This window comes from Crocodylus porosus, unplaced genomic scaffold (genome assembly GCF_001723895.1).
Source record: "Crocodylus porosus isolate Cpor-Errol unplaced genomic scaffold, CroPor_comp1, whole genome shotgun sequence".
NCBI classification, from domain to species: domain Eukaryota; kingdom Metazoa; phylum Chordata; order Crocodylia; family Crocodylidae; genus Crocodylus; species Crocodylus porosus.
The window spans coordinates 31,608,510-31,630,522 of record NW_017728951.1 but is presented as its reverse complement, the minus strand read 5'-3'; the positions used below and the strand labels follow the sequence as shown (position 1 = coordinate 31,630,522).

At 44.3% G+C, this 22,013-nt stretch overlaps 1 protein-coding gene across 2 annotated transcripts in view; it reads left to right on the top strand.

Moving 5' to 3' along the window:
- PCGF5 (polycomb group ring finger 5) overlaps positions 1–22,013 on the top strand; it is a 99,852-nt gene that overhangs the window by 31,836 nt on the left and 46,003 nt on the right. The window lies entirely within an intron of this gene.

Sequence of the window (22,013 nt, the reverse complement as noted above, 5' to 3'; positions counted from 1 at the left end):
TACAACCCTTTTAGCATTTGAAGGGTTTTGTCTTTTTTGTGACACCAAAATGTTACCCATTGCCAGGGAGGAAAGATTTTGCTTAATATTTTAATCTGACCTGGTTTATCATAAGAATGCTACAATTAAGAGGTCTGTTTACTTGTTAAGACCACTCTCTCCAACCCATCTGTGTCCTTGCCAATCTGGTGGTGGTTCCAGAATCTAGTTTCTTTCCAACTTTGTCCATGGTTCTCCTCTATTTGACTCCAGTCTGTTCAGATAATCTTATGCCTGTTTTAATAATGTGCAGTAATCTCATAGCCTTTGTAATGTGCACTAATGCTGGTACAGATGTTTAGGTTTACATATATATATATAAAATTAAACATTTCTAAGTGTTCTTTATAACATACAAGACATCTAAAATGAATATAATGTTCTAATAGCTTTATCTCTTCTACTATCTTAAAAAAATAAAGTACTACTTATTAGAATAAGCATTAGATTATTCTTTTAGATTTCAACTGGAGGCCATGCACTAACAGGGAGGTTAGTGCAAATTTGGCTTATGTGAATTTACAGTGCACTATCAGCTCTAAACTAGCTTCCTGTGTGGATACTCATGGTGCATAGCAGCTTGAAGTTGCTGCTGTGCACCATGGGTGTTCTTACACTTGCTTCAGGAGCGGGGGTGAACTGTAATTAAAGCAGCCCCAAGAGCCACTCTAATTAAAGTGCCCACAACATCTCATGTATCAGCATCCCCACACTTCAAAATGGCAGCAGGGGTACTTTAACTAAAGCTTGTCAAACAAGCTTTAGTTAAAGCACCCCTGCGACCATTTTGAAGTACAAGGACACTGATACATAAGATGCGGGAGTTCCTGGAGGTGCAGTAATTAGTACACTCCAGCAGGCTTGATTAATTGAGTCTGCTCTGATATGCTATAATTGTACCATCAGAACAGCCTCCGTGCATATCTACAGGCACCCCATGAGTCTCGCTTCAAAAAGGGAGTGAACTCCTGTGGCAGGGCACGTGTAGTGCCTGCCACCTTAAGGTTTCTAGTTGGCAGTGGAGCAGCCAGCAGGTGGGTGCTAGCCTCATCAAGGCTAGCTAGCACATGACCCTAGGAGGACCCTGGGATTGGCTCAGGGTGTGGAACAGCTTCCATTTTAACCCAGGCCCTCAGAGAGAGAAGCAGCAGTTGGTGCTGAGGAGGCAGCATCATGCTAGCTCCTGGAAGACCTTGCAGTTAAGGGCAGGAGCTATGGGGATGGTTTGAAGGCTCCTGGTCCTGGGTATGACATAAAACTGCACCCTGGTGGGGATGGGTGAGCTGGTGGGGCTGTTTGTATTGGAACAGTCCCCTCAGAAATGCTAGGTCAGTTACCACACCAGTGAAAGGCAAGGAGGGGCGCCTGAAAACCCCAGCTCCTGCCCATGGGTCGGTTACTGACAAGGAAGGAGACCTGGGCCAGGCAAGCCCAGAGGGGGACACCTGAGCCTGGTGTAGTGGGGCCAGGCATGGTGGCAGCCACCTGAGCCTACAGGGTGCAAGACCCCAGTGCAGGGGGCCAGGCATGGCATCAGCCACCTGAGCCTCACCAGGTGAAAGACCCCAGCAGTCCAGTGAGGGGCCAGGAGTGTGAAGCAGCCAAGTGAGGGCAGAAGGCCCAGTGAGGGGCCAAGTGTGTGGAGCGGCCCAGTTGAAGATGAGTGGCCCTAGTGAGGGGCAGAACCACCGACTGGGGGAAACAGATATATCGGATGGGATAATATGGCTATACCAGATGTGACAGAAATATTGGAATTGACAGTATGGAAATACTGGATGTGAGATAGAAACAGCTGTGAGGCATGGGACGTGTGTAAGGGAAGGTTGGAACGTGTACTTAGGCCCTTGTTATCAAGAGGTCAAACAATGGGCAGCATCCTGCCTTAGAAATAATATTCATATTATTTCATCAAGGTGTGGCAGGAAAGTGAGGCGGGGGTTTAACCCTGAACAGGCGGGTGGCTGGCACTGAAACCCAGTGCAGTGTAAACTCAAGACACAGACAAAAGTGACAGTCTTTGCCTGATTTGGCCCCTGAAAGCTCTCTATAGCCATGACCAAATACAAATTTATGGCTGCAGAGTGCTTTAAAAGGGCCTAATCCTGCAATAATTTGAACCCTCATTACATGAGGGTTCAGATAGTGATTTCATTAACCTGTGTCTATGTGCACTGGGACCAGGACTCAGCTGATGCACCCCAGCTCACCTCCCGGCCCTGTTTTCAGAATGGGAGGGGGGAAAGGAAGTGGAGGGAGTTATTTCTGGGGATTGCCGAGCTGGTGCTGGAGGGTGGACTAGGTGGATTGGAGCTCCAGGCCATCCATCCCCCAATTCCAGCATGGCTGGGGAAACCCCAGAATGTATCTCCCTCCCCTGACTCTTCCCCCTCCCATTCTGAAACAGAATGGGACCTGGGAGAGGCGGGTAGAGATGAAGGAAGAGGCTACAGAAACACAGCCTCTCTCCCTGGATTAGCTCCAAACTGGAGCTGTATCCCGTAGCCTCCCAACCCAACAGCTACCATATGTTGGGTCAGGAGGATCAGTCTTTCTATGAAGTGCCATGACTTAAACCCAGGAGCTACACTTCTGTTCCTTCATATCCCAGCTTACTGCACACTGTCTTCACACTGGACAAACCCTAAGTGTCCAAATAGGGTGTGTGTAGATGAAATGGGGGCCCTAAATTCAGTGGTGGGTTTTAAAAAACACCGCTTCAATTTAGGGCTGATTTAAACCCCTGTGTTGCGCACACACCTCACTGACTTAACTGCCTCTCCGGTCAGGAGATGAGGGTGAGCTGCTGGCAGGCAGAGCAGTCCCTGGGCTTTGCCGGGGGTGGGGGGGGAAGGCTGGTACTTCCCTCCACAGCAGCTGGCCCTCTCCCCCCCCCAGCAGCACCCGTCCAAAGCAGCAGTGGCAGGGAGGGGGGGGAGAGAAGCAGGCAGCCTTATCCTGATTTATTGCTCACCATCCCTGCACCTTGTCCCCCTGCTACCTGCCCAGTGACCACTTGTCCTGTCCCAACCCCCCCTTCCCCACACTGCCACAGCTGTGCTTGCTGTGGGTCCCTCACTGCTGTTTGGCTGTGCTCTGGGTCCTGGCCTGCTCCCTGGCTTTGCACTGATTCCCTCTCTACTCGCTGGCTTAGGATGGAACCAGGGAGCAGTATAAAATCCAGTGTGGAGCCAGAGAGCAGTGAGGGACTCGGCGTGGAGCCGGAGCAGAGGGCAGTGCAAGACTCTGCACTGTCTGCAGGTACTGCATTGTTACTTAATACTCAATTCTTAGATAAGGCTTCATTTTCCACATGTTGAATGGGGGAAAGCATTTAATCTTGGAATCAAAGAAATACAATATTTGTTTTGTCATAGTATTAATTTTGAGTGTTCATCATAGTGAACAGGATATAGCAGCCAAATTTAATGGTTTGCATATTAATAATACCCGTTTGCTCTTTGTAACTGGTATCAGGATGTAATATCTTTGTAAAAATTATTATCTTGTGCAGTTCTAGAAATGTATAGTTTATCATCTCTCATTTCCAAAATAAATTGCTTAAGATGTGTTTTGGCAGCTGAATGTGTCTCATGTCTAGACTTAGGTAGTCTGTTAATTAACTGAGAAAGTCAAGAATGCCCTCCTGTCTTTTTTTATTATTGTCATTTTCTTTGCAGGTACCTATAACTTCAGCAGGGTTTTTATTGGGTTTTACTACTCAAATCACTGATTAAAGAACAAAATCGTTATTATAATTTTCAGACACATCAAAGGCACAGGTGGAAAATACTAAGAGGCTACTTCTTGGCCTCTTGTGGGCGAAGATCAAGTGTAGTAAGTTTATAAAGGTCAGTCCTGTACTAAGTGATGCAGTGGTAAATATTTACCATTCATTCCACCAACCAGGTTTGGCATCCTGGTTATTGTCAACTGACCTCTGGTTTTGAGGAGGTCAGTAGCAAAGCTAGAAGCTTTATCCTTCATAATTTATGCTACATAAACAATGGACAGTATCCTTTTACATGATTTAATATTTATTGAGAAGACATAGTCAATACCATTTTAGTTCTGTTCATAGTTCTGCTGCAGCCAGTAGTTTGGACATTAGCAGAAGTAGAATCTGATTCATAGTAAGGAGGGAGATGTCAGTCTGAAGTCAAGTTAGAAGGCAGGATAGTTTTGCACCTTGCAGAACATCCAAAGTGGATATTACATAGTACAAGCTTTCATGAGCAGAAGATCATTTCATCAGATGCTGTGAAAAGACGGGCAGAAAGCAGAGTATAAGGAGGGGAAATTAGAATGCTAAAAACAAGAAAGAGGTAGGGACAAGGAAAAGGTGGGGGGGAGCAGTGCTAAAAGAGACAAACCTATAGGGACAAAGGAGTCATTAAAGCTAACCCAGATAATTGGATTAGAATCCATAGTCCATTTAAAACATACTTAACACAATCTAGTCTGTAGATGATTTCTTATTTCACAATTTCCTGTTCAAATTGTTTTTTAAAAAATTGTCTGAGAACGGCCGCCTTCAGATCAGCAATGGAGTGTCTAGGGAGATTAAAGTGTTCTGCCACAGGCTTGCATGCATTTCTGCAGCTGATTTCAGAGCAATATTCATTCATTCTGTCACACGGGGATCCTCTAGTCTGTCCAAAGTAGACTGCAGAGGGGCACTTTAAGCAGGTGATGGCATATGGGTGGAGTTGCAAGTGAACACTGGATGTTATAATCTGTGTTCTCCAGTGATGATGGCCTGGTGCCTCTGATGCAAGGTGTATGTCTCAGTGAAACTGGGAGTTAGGTAGCCTGTTGATTGAGAGAGACTATTTGAAGTGTGTGCATGTGGAAAGGAGGGGGTGGCTGCTTGTATACAATGGGAATTAAATAAACATTTTTCTCAAGTCTGATGCCTGCCCTTAAGGATCCCTTACAATTTTTGTGATTTTTATAGTATTTGTGTATTTAAAAAGCTACTTTTCTCTTCCCTTTTTCAGTGTGAAAAATCCACAGGCACAAGAGAAATAGAAACCTTAAAGCAGCAGGTAAAATAAATTTCAGACAAAATTGTAAGCTGGCATCCTGTCTGTAAAAAAAAAAAAAAAAATTTATCTTTTTAAATGTTTGACTAACAATAGCTTCCCACGTGAACTTTGCCCACCCCTGAATTAACAGCTCCTGTAATTATTTTGGCTGGAAGGCTGCTTAATTAGTTGTGGTGAGCTGTTGAGGGCCACAGCGGTAGCCCTGTCCCTTAACAAGTGCCCTGCGCCCTGGTCACCATCCTGGGACTGGACATTCTGGTCCTTAACCCCTGACCTTTGTCACTGGAAGTCCCCTTGCCCCCAGAAGTACTCCTTTTGGGGGGTGTTGCCATGTTCGAACCAGAAAAACAAACCATATAATAAGTCAGAAGTCTCCTATACCTTATTTTAATTTTATTTTAAAAAAATATTTTAGTCCCGATTTATGTGTGTTTGCATAGTCTACATCGAGGTGATTGCATAACAACTCAGAAATAAAGTCTTACTCTTGTATAGTGTGTGGTGGGGTGTGTATAGGGGTAGTTATGTGTACAGGGTGTGAGAGGGTGTAGGGTGTAAGTATATGTGGGAGGGTTGTGGAGAGTGTGGGCAGGGTATGGGTATGTGGGTTTTGTGGGGGACCCTGCTATACACACTTCCCCCATGGCGCAAGACCCCCACTACCGCTGCCAGCGACTGCACATGGCAGCTGGCAAGGAGTGGAGCCAGGCTGGCTCACCTCTATCATGCGGGGCTGGTGTGCAGCTCTGGGGACTCGCGTGCCAATGTGGGGAAGGCCTGTGCAATGGAGCCAGCTGCCTTACCCACTCCCTGCCACAACATGCAGCTCACAGGACTCTGCCAGAAGCGGTGGGGAGCCCTGCTCCCTGCATCCCGGTGGAGTCCTGGGGGCTGCATGTAGCAGCAGATTGTGGGGCCACACCATCAGCTCCATTGTGCAGGGCTGCCCCTTGGTGTGTGAATTCCCAGGGCTGCACATGAGCCCTGTGCAACAGAGGTGGGCCAGCCTGGCTCCGCTCCTTGCCTGCTGCCACACGCATCTCCTGAAACTGGCTGAGGCTGTGCCCTGCCCAGCAGCTGCACCTTCACGGGTCATGAGCACCTTGAGGGCCTGTCACCTGCTGCTGCTGCCACCGCCAGGAAGGGCTGTGCACCATGGGGAAAAGAGTGTGGAGGGATCCTCACACCCCACAAACCCACACCCTGCCCACCCATGCTACCGTCACCCTCCTGGGAGCAGGCCTCAGGTTCCACACTCCTGCCAGTCCCAGCCCCCTGCTCCCTCCAGCTGCAGCTTCTCTACCTGCTGCCCAAAGCGAGCACTGCAGCCAGGACATAAAGAGGAACCTCTGGAGGCTGAGGAAGTTGAGCAGGTCCCACAGTGGCAGCAACAGTGGCTCCTCCTGGAAGCTGTGCATGCTGGCTGCACTGGGGCCCTCCCATGCAAGATGGTGAGAGCAAAACGCATGGGCTGGGCAGGGGACAATTAATTGGTGGTCACCTGTGGGCCAGATGAAGTCACCTAGTGGGCTGGATCTTGTTCGCCCCTGTGTTAATTGTTAGCAGCTAATTCAAACTGGCAAGTGTCAGTTTCTGATTAGTGAAGGTGTTCTATGGCACTGGCTTTTCTGAACAGGTTTAAGGCATGTGAAAATGATAAAGTGCCTTACAACTTCCTGGTTTTCTTAGTAGCAGAATGTGAATCTCCTTTGCTTAGTTTATTTCCACTTAGCTATGGCTAAGTGATATAAAATTATAGTGATGTAAATCCTCTTGGATATATTTCGGTGTGAATAACTTTTTTTCACTGAGGTATGAACAGACTACATGCTACAGTACATATCAACAAGTATGCATAAGCTCAGTTACTTGTCAGAAATGTATATACCAATTAATTCAGTGGTTTAAAGGCAAATTATTTCAGTAGCATTGTATCTTCTGGTCTTAAAATCCAACTGAGGAAAAATAATAGAGTGAGGAAGGTCAAGGTTTTTTGTGTAGATCAACATCTGAAGCGCACTTTACACCTAAAGAACATAAGGTGATCATAGAGAAGAAAACGGTGATACTACTATGTTATGAGATGAAAAGCATGATATTTTGATGCATATAAAAGAGCACAATATTAAGATGATGCAAAAATGTTGGAAGGTCACAGTGTTACATGTTAATTGCTACAGTTAGTTGACTTTGCCATCTGCTTTTGATGGTGCATTTGTTGAAAAGGGTTTAACTGGCAGCTCAAGTAATGAATTGGTGTTCATTAAATGTGTAAAAAAAAAAAAAAAATGTATCTAGAGTAAAGAATTTTCATAATAATGTCAATCCTCTTGCATCTAAAAGCAAGCTGATTATGACCTTACATACCTACAGTTGTGACAGTATGAACTATTAAGACAAAGTTGGTTGAATACTAAACAGTTATGCATAAACAAAAATGTTGCCAATCCATTTTTATACCTCTGTTACGGAAGATAGAAAAATACACTACCTCAGATTTCATATTGTACTTTTCATCATGTGGGTAGTATATATTCCTAAGTGTAAGGACAGTAGAACAGTGAAACAGACTTCATAGGGGCATTGTAGAATCTCTTATAATTGAGATTTTCAAGAAAAGACGGGATAGACATCTACCTGGGATTCTAGAGGAATAGCAAATTCTGCATTTGTACAGAGGATTGGATCCTTGAAGTTCCTTTAAAGCTTAAGATTCTGTATTTATGGCATGCCAGTCCTGAAAGGACACAGGGCCTTAGTGTAGTCAGTCGAACTATTCACATGCATAGTTAAGTGTTTGTAAAATCAAAGCCTATGCATGGTAGATAGCAATACCCACATGTCACTATAGTAAAGGAACTTGTCAGAAGAACATGGCAGCTTTTCTCATGTTACAGTTCTATACAGGCTTTTTTTGGTGGAGCTGGGCAGAGAAGTTGAGGAAAAGAAAAAAAAAAAAAAGTTTTTCCCAAATAAAAAAGAAATGGAAAGTTATGACAGCAGAACTTGTGTCGTCAGATCTTCAATAACAGCTTTTAAGACTAGCTTTTATATCCTATTCAGAAAATTGCATCACCAGCACTGTTGTGCCCTGCATCACTATGATGAAGTGTTGTCTTTAAACGCACACAAAGTGCCACCTCCTGAAGCACTACCAGTATTTCTTGCAACAGCTGTATTTCCCATAAAGGTCTCCATAGAAGTAGTCACAAAACATAGTTTATGAGACTGCAAACCCTGCCCCCCCAGGTAAGGGGTAGGTGCTGACCAGCTGGGCGGGGCATGGGATAGACCCGCGATTTGTCAGGGGAGGGCTCCCGCGGGTGTGCATGTCAGGAGGGCATGGGTGGGGGCATGTCCCCCCTAGATCTGTGCAGGCTGGAGGCAGGGCTGTGCCAGGCTTTGTTGGTGGGGGCTGCAGCCACCCCAGATTTTGCTGTAGCTCCCTCCCGGTGTCGGATTATTATTTTTTTTATTAACATTATTATTATTAATTACAATGCATTAGAGTGGCCTCTCTGCATGTGTATAGGTGCCTCTTAAGTTCAAACTCTTTTGCTGTAGAACCAGAATAAAAGGAAAAACACTGTTACATCTAAAAGAGTTGTTTTTGGGGGCAGGGGTGGTGCGGGGGTTTAAATCCAATTCTTGGAGAACTTGGACAGTAACAAAGACCATAGGTAAAGCTTTATGATTCTGTTACAGATATGAGGATAAAACCAGAAAACCAGTATGGTTGATTTTTAGTCTAAAGTGACTACACAACTGGCATAAAGTGCCAAGATATGGGTCCTGAGGGATTGCCCACTTGAGAATAATTTTCTGGCTGGAATCCTGAGCCTGCCTTCCCTCACAATTGGAATGTAATTAGGACAAGAAATCAGTTAGAATATCAATTTTGTTGAGTCTTTTTCCATTAAGATATTGATTTAAAATATTAGCATTTTACAAGAAACACTATCTTGAAACATTATCTAAAATAACTCACATTTTAAAAGGTAACTGTCATTAGGCTCCAAAATGTATAAAGACATTGGATGTTGATAGATGTACCTTGCTCCACGCTCTAATTCATGGCACTTCTTACAAAGCGCCATGAGTTAGACCTCCCTTCCTCCCCTCCCCACCACCCCCCCCCGCAGTGACCCAACAGGCATTTGCCTGCTAGGTCGGGGTGGGAGGGCTGGAACATGCCACCCTGGCCAGTAGTTGGGGAGGCTCCAAAAGCTTCTGAGGAGGCTGCTGAACCATCCCTCTCTCCAGGCCACCCTTACCACCAGAGTTGCTGGCTGGGGTTTGCTGCCTGGCTGGAGCTGGAGTGGGGGATGTGGAATGGAGCCCCTGCCTTGTGGCCCCTCTCCCAACTATCGTAGCAGGGGCACGGGGGGAGGGGAGCCAGGCTGGGCCCACAAAGCAAGGGAGTTCTGTTCCACAACCTGCTCCAACTCAGGCCAGGCAAGCCAGCAGCTCATGCTGCTCCTTTCCCCCTCTCTGCTTTGCCTGGCCTGAGCTGGAAGGGAGTGGAACAGAGCCCCCTTGCCACGCAGGCCTGGCTTGGATTCCTCAATGACCCAGCCAGGGTAGCTGGAGGGGAGGGCTGCAAGGTGGGGTCTCTGTTCCATGCTCCTCCCCACAGCTCCATCCGGGCAACAAACCCCAGCCAGCAGCTCTGTGCTGCTCCCTCCATCCCCCTTCCTTTTCCCCTGTTGACAGCCCTGAGGCTGGGCTGCATCAGCCTAGCCCACAACACACAAAAAATTATCCCTAGGGAACACAAGTTCCTTAAGGTGCTCTAAAGCAGATCACCTTCATCTAATACCTCATTTGAGGAGGATTCATTTTTCGTACCGTGGGCCATTTTAAAAGCACTCTGCAGCCATGCATGAGTGTCATGGCATGGGTGTACAGCACTGTCAGGGGCTCAATCACACAAAGAATGTAACTTTTATAAACGTCCATTATATTTCAGCTCAACTTTTGACAAATATGGAAAAAATGTTTTTTCTAACTCTAAATGGGCTATGTTGCTTTGTAACTTGTTCTTAGGGACCTACCCAAACCATTATTTCATAGAAGTCATGAAATTGGGCAATCTCTGGAAAATCCTTGGGAGCGGGGATGAACCTTACTAAAAATAAAATGCTGGCTTCTTAATGGTAGCCAGCCGTCCTGGGCTGTAGCATTCTTGGGGCAAGGGTGGAGGGAGACTGCCAGCACAAAGGCAAACAGGCAAGATGGCTGCTGCTTCCACCCCTCATCAGTGAAAACTGCCTGTCACGTAGCCCCGCCCCTCTCCAACCAGTGGCAAGGAACAGGGCTATGACAGCCCACAATTGGGGGTGGGGGGGCCACCAGACACCTCAGTCAGTCAGAGGCTTAGGGGAGTGTTGGGGCAGCCACATTAAGCTCTAAAAAATTGCAGCCAGCCCCACAATCTGCCCAAGAAATTGGCTGCCTATCTCCTCAAGTTGGTAGACTGCTACCTATTCTATACAAGCAAGGTTTTTACTCTCTCTTTGGATGATACATTCCCAGCCTCTCCTCTGCTGCTGGCTTTCAAACAGCTGACTAACCTTGCCCGACTCATCATCAGAAGTTGAATTCCCTACTGCTCAACAGACATCCAGGTGGGATGCAGCCTCGCCTTAACAATAGATGCTTATCAACACGTCTCCACTGCTACTACAATCAACCGCCCCAAAACGAACCCATCAGAATCCATGGATTCTACACATGCCTTTCCCAAAATGTGGTATGTTTGTTTCAGTACACCAAATACCCTCAGGGTAACTTGGCAAGGTACATGGGCAAAACTGAACAGCAACCACGAGCCATAATGAAGTCGCATAAGAAAAATGTAAAATATACCACCATTCCCCCCTCTCCCCCCCCTTCAAAAAAATGTCCTTATCTCTCAGTTAATTCCTGGACCACCATGGCTACAACACTTCTTATACTGTATAGTACTGTACGGATTTCAGTGAACTTGCATGGGGTAATTCTGTGCAGTGTTTTTGTCTAATGGATTTAATGGTACAATGCGGCTGGAGTCAAAGTATCCAGCATTGTGCTCTTTCTCTCTCTTAATTGAACTGGAGAAAATTTCCTTGATATATTTTAGTAAGTTAAAAATGAAATGCAGAAAAACTCTGTACAACTTAGGGCAGTGGCATGCACTGTTTTAATTGGCAGACACTTACAAGAGTTACATGATTAGAAGCAGGTTTTAGTCTGATTTAAGATGCACATTTTTAAGGATGAAAGCCAGTGGTAAGTGGGTGCTAACCTCCCCAGGGCACCATGCAAATGCCACCCTAATTTTTTTTTTTTTTTTTTAAAAGACCATTAATTTATTTTGTAAAGGTCTAGTAAAATAGTTGTTATTTTCATATTTGCTTTTGAATCATTAGTTTCTGTTACAGAACATAATTGGCAAGAGTAGAGTTCTTGGAGATTATTTCTTCCTGAGTTTACTAGAATTTTAAAATTTATTGGGATAAAGCCTAGTAATAGGTTTTGTTTTTAATTTGTAGTATAACTTCATTGTATAAGTATAGCTGCAAAGTTATTTGGCATGTGCAGTATAAATGTGAATATATTTTTGCTTCAGCTTTCAACTGTGAGAAGCAAAAACCTTTGCTACTAATAATTTTAGTGTGAATTAATAATTTTTTCTGTACTTTTTCTTTCCTGCTCCTTTCAGAGATTGAAAGGTGGCATCCCCATCTTGTAAAACTATGTAAAGTCTTCATATTGTTGTACAACCTTTTTTGGACAATGTATTAAGAGAAGCATCTTAAGTATTTCAGCAGAGAAAATTCTGAAAAAGTAGCTTGCAGTATATAACATAACATTGAGAAGACAAAATTTCAGGATTAACTGAATATGATAGTCATTAAATTGTATTATATAATCCTTATAATGTAACGTGCAAAAGCTATAATTTTGTTGAGAATCAACTGGAAAACTAAGAATATTAACAGAGAGCTTGATCTCCCTCTCCAGTGAAGTAATAGCTACAGTGAATTGGCCAAGGGTACAGTTTCACAAATTAATCCTAGAAATGAAAAATGAAAGAAAACCTTGGTCTTGTACATGCAGGTGGCAGCCACATTTAGACTAGGATTTTAATGTCACTCTGCTGAACTTCCTTGAAAAATGGCACCAACTGCCACTGGCTGATGCTTTGAGAGAGTGTACAGTAGTAGCAGCTGAGAGATTTGATGTAGCATTAACTCCTGATCAGATTTTCATTTGGAAATCCATGAAATAAGCCTGATTAGAAGGAGTTGAATTGGCTGAGGCATGCAGTGAAGTGAATCTGATGGCAGTGCAGAAAATTAGTTGGTGCAGGAGATAATCCAGTATTGACAGTGAAAGCAGAGTTGGTCAGCAGATGCTTTTCGCCAGCTCAAAGCTGTCGGTAAAAGGTAGTGAAATGAGTAGTTGACCATAACGTAGCATAAGAGAGGAAAATTCAAGACTTTTACTGTTTGTGTGGAGTAGCTAGACCAGGGGTGGCCAACCTGTGGCTCTTCAGAAGTTAATATGCGTCTCCTTGAATCTTTGCACAAGCTCAAGGGGGAGGGAGGAGCAAAGATTCAAGGAGACGCATATTAACTTCTGAAGAGCTGCATGTGGCTCCAGAGCCACCCCTGAGCTAAGACTGTCCGTGCCAGGAGTGACCAACCTCCAGCACAGGTGCCACAAGTAGCACATAGCAGATCAAGGAGGGGACAGGTAGCACAGGGGCAGATATAGCAGGAAGCAGAAAGCAAAGCAGCAAATTAGGCAGGGAGCACAGGGCTAGGAGTAGAAAGGAAAGCAGCAGACTGGGCAGAGAAAGGGGGTTTCAGTAGCACTTGAAGGTGTGGGACTAATTTATGACTGACCCACCTGCCAAAAGGTTGGTCTTCACTAGTCTATGCAGTATGCCATTATTTTACCACAAATAAAGGGTGCATTCACTGTTCTCCCTTAGAATCCAATGATAAAAATATAAGAAAATTAAAAACAATCATTTTATATGTAAATGGCTCTTCTTTTTTAGGAAAAGTAAATGCATGTGGAAGTGCAGCCTCACCATATTTGTATGGGAAAAAAGTTGAATGAGCATTGTGGGAAGTTGTTTAATATCCATCTTGTAAATTAGAATATGCTTCTGCAAAATAGCAGCAGACCAAGACAAATCTTCAAAATAGAATGGTTTTATTACATTTTTGTAATTTTTACTTGGCCCCTGTTAATCTAGCAAAAGAATAACAAAGTCTACAGGTGCATTATTTTGTTTTTGAAGTATTTGAGTAATAACTCCACTTAATCCAATAGAGAATAGGTTTTAAAACAACAGACCTTAGAAGAAACTTTAACCATATTTACCCAAATCCAAGATGACTTTGAATTTAAAGCGTCTTCCCCAATAATTAAATTATATACATGGAATCTAATTAGTGGAATGTTATCTTAATTTTTCCCCCACTGACGTAGCAGAGAAACCAGCAGCAAGGACCTCTGCCCCTTGCCCCTACATCTGTTGTTCTCTCTTCCTTCCCTTCCCCCCCCTGTGCCTTCCTCTCTATGCCTGTGCTTGCCCCTCTCTCTCCATCCCACCACATTGCCCCGCTGCTACCTGTCCCCCACCCCAGTTGCCCTCCTTGCTCAGTGGAGTTGGGGCTAGAGGGGCCTGAAGGAGAGGGGGGTAGGCAGTCGGGGGGGGGGGATGGGACAGGTGGCACAGTCCACAGTCTCCCCCATGTAGTCTTCCTCATCACATGAGCCACCCTAGTCCGGGACAGGACGTAGTCCAGCTCCGGTCTAAGAGCTGAAGCCATAGCCTCAAATGTTGTTTGGGGCAGGAGAAAACATCTTGGATTTGAATAAATACAGTACGTTTTCACAAAATCTGTTCTATAATTGTCAGTATTAAGCTGCCTGTTAGTGATTCTTGACCAGGGTGCTGCAAGGAGATTTTTTTTGAGGTTGCCATGCACTGTTAGTCTGTTAGGTGTGCAAACATGATACACAAAATAAACCCGGAGATTTCAAATAGGAATCTGATGTCAAAAACATTTTGATCTGCTGTAGTCTTTCTGAGTTCTTTGCAACAGAAAAATTGTGTTATTATTTTTCCATAGTCAAAAATGAGTGAAATCTTAGAGCTGGCATTTTCTGAAGCGTGCCTTCAGTCTAACGAGGAGTGCCTTGAAACTCAAAAGGTTGAGGCTTGTGCCCTACAACTCCAGTGGTGGCAGGGGGTGCGTCACCACAGAGGCAGCAGCACCAAGTCTCGCCACCCCACTCTGCCCTCTCGAGGAAGGTTCCACCCACTTGGCCACAAAGGCAGCTCTTGCCCAGTGCCAGTCTGCTGCTCTGTGCCGTGCAGCGGAGGAGGGCACATCTGGGGGGCACATGCTCCCCTGCCACATTTGCCTCTAGCATCTGACCCCTTCCTACAAGTGTACACAGTGGCAGTGAGCTGGCCCCAGCCTCCCCTGGATGAGCCACCCATGGCTCCGTCCTGCTCCCCAGCCAGGCCCTGCAGCCACACTCTCTCACCCTGGCCCCAGGCACTGCGCATAACCACAGCTGGGTAGCACCCTCAGCCACCAACCCTGCCCCACTCCCTCCTGTGCCATGAGGGCTTGGTGTAAGCTGCTACCTCAATCTCCCCACAAGTCCCCTTCATGTCACCTATGCCCCACACCTCACTTCCATGCATCACCCCTTCCTAGATTTACCTGGAGGCAGCTGTGGGAGCTGCTCTCCACCTTGCTGCCTGAGGCTGTATTGGTAGCCAAGTGCATGTGTGTGTACACATGCACATGGCATTTCCCTGTCTCTGATCACCTTCTTCCTGCTCCTGTCAACCCCAAACAGCTTGCAGGCTGGAACTCTGCCAGTCTGCAAGGGGAAACCCATGGTTTCCCATGTTTTTCTCCTTTACAGGGGAAAATCCGTGTTTTTCTACAGCAAACAGAAAACCCAGATTTCTGTTGATGAGTCATTAGCCTTCTTGCTGTTTTCCTCTTAGGCTGTCCATTGTACTAGTCTCCCTTGCCCCTCCTCTGCCCTCCCCTGCACTCACCTCTCCTCCTCCTTACTCCTTCCTCCCTCCTCTGCTGCCTTCTGATTCCTGCTGGGGCACTGTACTGCTTCCCTTCTACCCTTCCCTGCCAGACTGAGCCCACCAAGAGGTAAAGGGTAACCAGTAAGCTAACCCATTATCACTACACTTATGGGTTAAATGATTAATTCTTTAACCTTTCACATCCCTAATATCCTTTCCAAATAGGAGGAAAGGAGCAGGAACAGATTGATTCCACTTCCCCTAATTACTCGTTGCTGATTCATCCTATTTTCTATTTACAGCAAAAGGTATGTGCCCAAATACTGCTTTGAGATCATACTTGCATAGACCCAGTTTGCAAAAATGTATAAACAATTCTGGTCCAGGAATTGAAATAGCCACTTGAGCTGAGGTAGACTTTTAGGTCTTTTCTCTCTTTCATTTGATGTTTCAGGCAAGTTTGAGGTCTCAAGTGCGCACTGCATTTCTAGCAGGAAAAATGCCACTCTCCCAGTAGAAATTGCTGGTATACATGTGATCATTCAATTTCTTTTGGAGGAAACATGTCCCATCAGTGAGAAGGATCTTTCACTTTGCCACCTGAAACATCTCCCCTTCATGAGAGTTTCTCTGGCTAGAATAAACACTACTCCTTTGTGATCAGGAGTCAAGCAGTAGCTTTGCCTGTGTCTTCCCCAGTTTAGGGAAAGCATAGGGGCATTTTCCAGCAGATTGACTCTTCTCATGATTGGGAGGAGTCAAGTTGCCACTGTATGGCCCTGGCCTAGGGACGGCATGGAGAGCCTCATTGCTTCATTCCTCCCAGGGACTAGAAAGAGCAGCTGCTACCCATGCCTTCCCCATTGTAGGGTCACCCGGTCTGGGGAAAGCGTGGGAAGCAGGGGATAGCAGGCATCTTTGGGATGGAATGCCCGCATGCTCCCTCTCAGGAAGGGTACTACCACTTCAAAATTTGCAGCTTTAGAAATGAATGCCTGTCCATGACCTAAGTGTGAGTGATTTTATTTTGATTAGCATGTGAACTTCAGTATCAATTCTTTCAGGACTTATACTGTGTCTCATCTTGACCACAAAAAGGTGTTTGTATCCCCTAATTCAAATAAAACATCTGTTAAGAATGCTACATAACATTATAAGAAAAGTGTGTCTCATTCTGACCAAGGGGAAGAGACAAATGGAAGAGTCTTTCATGATGACATTATGCACTCCTCTCAAACATGAACCAGCATATTTGTTTTCCAGGGTAGTAGAGGTGCTAGTAGATCGGCACCGATATAAGAAAGTTTTCTGTAGCGGAAATTGGCCCAATGCGCCAATAATTTGTCTGATAAAGGCCTGTGTGTGCATGCAGCTGCAGTGCAGCATGTAGGCAGTGAGGAGCAGAACCAGCAGCATGGAGAGCTATGTGCAGCTGGAAAGTCTTTTGTAGGGGAAGGGAAGGGAAAGTATATGGTGGGGGTGCAGATCAAGGCCCTCTGTGGTGAGGACGGGTGTGGGGTTGGGGTTGGGGCAGGGCCTGGGACAGGGGTTGTCCAGCTGGGGCCATGGCAGGTGCAGGATGGAGGTGCAGCTCATCCGGTGCTCATCTGGTGCATGGGGGGAGGCTTGTGCCCCCAGATCTGTGCAGGGCTGGGGCCGGGCTCTTTCCAGCTGGGCAGATATGGGGGGCATACGCCCCCTGTGGCCTCTCCTGGACGATGAGCACTGAATGATCCATGCACAGTGGTAGAAGATGCTTCCCTTCCCTTCTCGTGTGCCCCCAACAAGCTGCACCTCCGTCCTGTGCCCACCCCACACAGATCTGGGGGGCACAGGCACCCATCCCCAAACGAGCCACTTGTGGCTTTGTCCTGCAACCCTCCCCATCCTGGCTGGTCAGCGCCTGTCCCAGCCCCAGCCCCATTCCCTCCCTCACCATAGGGACCTTGATCTGCCCCCCCTCTTCCACCACACCAGACTTACCAGCTGGATGCAGCTCTTCAAGCTAGAGCTATGTATCGGAAATCAGATCGGTATCAGCTGATATGCCTCAAAAATCTGTCAGTGCACCCTTACAGGCTAACACTTCAGGGCATTTATACATGTATTTTGGCTGGCAGGGGGCGGTGTCTTAATTAGAGTGGCTCTGAGAACCACGCTAATTAAAACACCTAGTGCATCTCATATCAGTGTCCCCATGCTTAAAAAATGGCAGCAGGGGTGCTTTAAAGCTTGTTCAATGAGCATTAGTTAAAGTACTCCTGCTTTCATTGTTAAGTGTGGGGATGCTGATATACGAGATGCTAGAGTCTGCTGGAGTGCAGTAATTACCATGCTCCAACAGACTTGATTAATCGAGCCTGCTGCAACTTGCTGCAATTACAGAACATTGGAGCAGCCTCCCTGCTTGTGTATAGGTGTCCTTAGTTACCCATTTTGTGCGCTACTGAAGTTAAACATGAGAGAGAAAATGCCACCCTACAAGTAACAAAAGTAGACAAGGCTAGTGTATGCTAACAGATAGGTACGTTACAGAGAGGTCACTGGGGATGGGAAAACAATTCCTATACAGCCCTGGTTCCCAACTGTGTTCCATGAAACTGAGGTGGGTTATCCCCATATTGTACTACTTGCTCACACCCTCAGTTAAAAGTCTTATGATAAGGGTGAATGATGGTCCTTCAGAAATTCCAGGAATTGACAAAGATTCATTAACCCACAGAGTTTGGGAACCACAGTCATACAATCCCCTTGATCCTGTCTCAGAAGTGAGAGGGAGGTGAGGAAGGATTAACTGTATTCCCACCCTTCCCCAGTAAATCAGAGAAAGAAAAGGCCAGATAAAAGATAATTATTGATACTAAAAATCTGATTGAAAAATATATTTTTGTATGGTATTTATTGCTCTTACTAGAAAATAACAGCAACAATATATGATCAAACATAACAATCAAAGCTAAATGATTATTTTACATAATTTAGAAAACACATTTAATTTGCACAAAAGTAAGATCTAGAAGAGGTTATTTTTAGCATATTTTAATTATAACTGAGAAGAAACATGAATTTTAAACCTTAGGGATTTTTTTAAAGTTAATATTGTCTCAGAATAAAGGATTATCTTGTGTAATAGAATGGTTAGTGGTTCCATTTTTGATTGGTATGAATACAATGGATTCCCATTATACTTGATGAACAAAAGTCAGTTTTCCAAACAAAGCACATTGGGTGTTGTTAATAATGTGACAGTTTCCTCAATCCAGCTGTCCCAGCATTTTGCCTTCCCATTGCAAATCCAAATATTTGAGGCTAATTGGGTACTTATTTATTATGGGAGATGGGAAAATATGAATCTGCTGGCAGGGTCAGATCAGTGTAGCCAAGCATCTCCATGCCCTGAGCAGTTGTGTGATGCCCAGGTTAGCACTGGCTGCTGTGGTGCCAAAAGCAGTGGCATTATTAGCTGGCACTGCTAATTAGCTGGTTATTTTTTTCCACCACACCCTGTGAGGCAGCACTGGGGCTGCTTTCCCTGTCCTCTCCCCTCCACCCGCCTTAGCTACACTGCTGGGTCAGACCTTCATTTTAATGTTTGACTGATGACCAACACTTATTTTCCCTGTTTCATAACACAGAGCTGAACGTGACATAAGTGTTGTCAGTACTTGATATTGATTTGTTAATGAGTGTTATCAGGTAGAATGAATGATACAGTTGTATTCAGGTGTTATTTTATTCACTGCTTTCTTATTTCTGACTTGGCTATTCCATTTAAAAGTGACATTCATTTTCTGTAGAAAACAAGGAATTGCTATACTTTATGTGTTACAACAGGTAGTATTGGGGAAAGCAGTAAATTGCCCACATAATTTCTAAAAAGCCTTTTTTCATTTCCATAAGTTAGACTTCCACAGAGGTAGCTATGGGTGGATAGATGAATATATGTGAAGTTACAAGACACTCCATGAATTCAGTTGTGAAAAAATAAAGGAGAAGCAGCCAACTAACAGCTAAGTTAGGTTTTAAAAACATGGAAAAGTTAAGAGTAGCATTATTTGCATGTCAGAGTTTGGGGATGTAGTTGCCTCCTCTTTACTACTGCTATTACTTGATGCTATTAACATATGGCATTTAATATCAATAGCAAAGTTTAATATTCTCAATTTTTCCTTACATTGCAAAATATATCACTTTTATTTGACACCAAAGTACTAAATCTCTTTTAGACAGTAAGGGGATGTTTTAGAATTGGTATAAGCAGATGCACCAGCATACGTCATTTATTATTTGACCATATATTCCAGAATATGTGTGTTAAATATAGTGCTGGTAAGAGTTAGCCACCACACAAATGTTTCACATACATTGCAGTTTACTCTAGTGTGATTTATTTTAATTAGCTCTGAGATTATTTACTACTTTGTGCTGCGTGGTAACAATAAACATTGAAATGCCTTCACTGTTCTTTCCTTATGAATGGAAACAAGAGCTTTCCTTTTACTCGTTCTGATTTGTTCTACATACTGCCTTCTTGTGAAGTGTGAATGACTCAACCTCCATTATCTTCAATGGGAGTTGAGAACATTCACCACCTCACAGGAAGAGCTCAGTACCTCCCTGGCTCAAGCACCTAGATTGTAGAGATAGGAAGTAAATGTCCTTGAAGCATAATGTCATTTACCTGGCGTGTTTTCAAAGTGACATTGGGATTGGTATTTTTTATAAAAAGAGATTTAAAAAAACTTGGCTTCTGATCTAAACCAGTTTAATGTCTGTTGGATAATTAGCATGACTGCAATTTGACTCTTATGAATTAGCTACCAATATAACAGCATTATATTTCTGTTGAATACAGAAATTCCATTTCTGTAGCTGGATTTGAATGGTATGGTTTGCATCCATTATTTTTTTTAAAGTAAGCTGGATGAATAAGTATGTTTGAGGGTTTTTTCCCCCCCAACAGATTTGATAAAAATGAACTGCTCAGAACTTCTCTTTCAAGCAAAGCTTCCCAGCCTCAAATTATTTTAGAAGTCACAGGCTGCTTCCTGTACATAAATAATATTGCACTGAAATGCTTACTTCAGTATGACACTGCCATGCTTATAGACTTTCAGTTTATATTCAGTATTACCACCCATGGGATGATTCTGGAAAAAAAATCCTGTTAAATTAAGAATAAATATTTGGCTAAATAGAAGATTTAGAGTTCATTGATTGGAAAAAGGGTTTATGATTATTAGTCACAGGAAAACATTGATTAAAAGCACTGTGATTTCTAACAAGTCATATATTAGTGCTAATTAAGATTTACTGAACATCACACCTTCAGCTTTCAGTTTCAGAGTTGCATTTCTTCAGTCTTAACTTTTTTCTTAGATGATGTTTAAGATCTGTTCCTTAAAACTAATAATATAATCTATAAAAATGCCTTTTTTAAACATATTTCCTAAGCTGAGGCTCTGCCCATCGATTTATATGTAAGAACAGAACAGCTTTAGAAGAGTCAGTCTTAAAACCTTTTTTAATACTCCTCTGGATAAAGTGTTTTAAACCAAGAAAAATATTACAGTTATGTTTTTACATACACTTGCAATGTTTTGAAACTTCTAAAGGCATTTAGGACTATTTTCTCTCCAGGGTTTCCTTATCCTTCCTTCAAGTGATTTAACAAACAAATATTTTCATAAATTGCATGTTCTCTCTTTGTGAGGTTGATATTTTCTAATGTTAAGATTGAAAGAGTTTATAATATGATCAAATGACAAACAGTGGTTAGTGGCACAAGGACCAAACCACAAACATTTACTTCTTGTTAAACCATAGTACATGCTGTTTTTTACTGTGAAGTCAACCTTAGTATAATTTAAGAAACTTCCATTGATGTTGTGGAGAAGTCTTCTCCCAAAACTAACTGTTGTTGAATTCAAAACCTCAGCCTTTTTTTTAAGTTATAATCCTTTGCCCTTACCTTACCATTACACTTAAAAATTTTTTATAAGTGAAACCAGGTCTAGTCTTCTAACAAGGCTCCACTTGGATATTAAAGTTTTAAGTACGTGGATTAGGCCTCAGCTGTTGAAACATTTGTAGTTTGGCTTAACTGGGAAGGATTAAACTGAGTCTAGGCCTATGCAAGCAAAGGGTTCGGAAGTGACATGGAAAGCCCCCTGGCCACAGCTGTTCCACACAGCATGGCGCAGTCACAGGTGCTTGCACAGAGCCAAGTCCCAATTCTTGTGGGAAGTACCGGGCACAAGGCTGAAGTTTCAGAGGCTGGAAGGGACCTTACAGATCATCCGGTCCAGCTACCCCCCTTGCACATTGGTTCCTTTTTCTTGGTTCCCTTTTCCAAGCTGATATTTACACAAGTAAAGGTTGTTAACAATGAATTAGACAGGCACGAGAGTTAGGATTTCATCAGAAACACGTATTTATTAATTAAAAATGTAACATAATATCACGTATTGAGTACATAGCCCCAAGTAAGGCATGGAGAGTAGGCTGAGATGGCTGTTTTTACATTTGATCAAGTCCACCCCCTTGTACCTGCCCCGGCTTGCTTGAAGAGATGCATCGTGGCAGCCCTCGTGGGGCACAAGTCCTTGAGCTGGTCCCCTCCCCTGGATAGGGAGCGGGAAGGAACGGGACGGGAGGGCAGGGGAAGCCGGCGGAGGCTGCTGGAGGCTCCGGGCCCAGGTTACAAGGGCAGCGCCAGGCAGGACTTAAAAGTTTTGAAGTTTCCGTCTGCCCCGAAGGTTTGGGGGAGCAGCGCTTCGCTGCAGGACATGGCGGCGCCTCCGGGGCGGGCTGAGGGGAGGGCGCGCGGCTCCCGCGTGCCTCCGGCCCGGCCTGGGCCG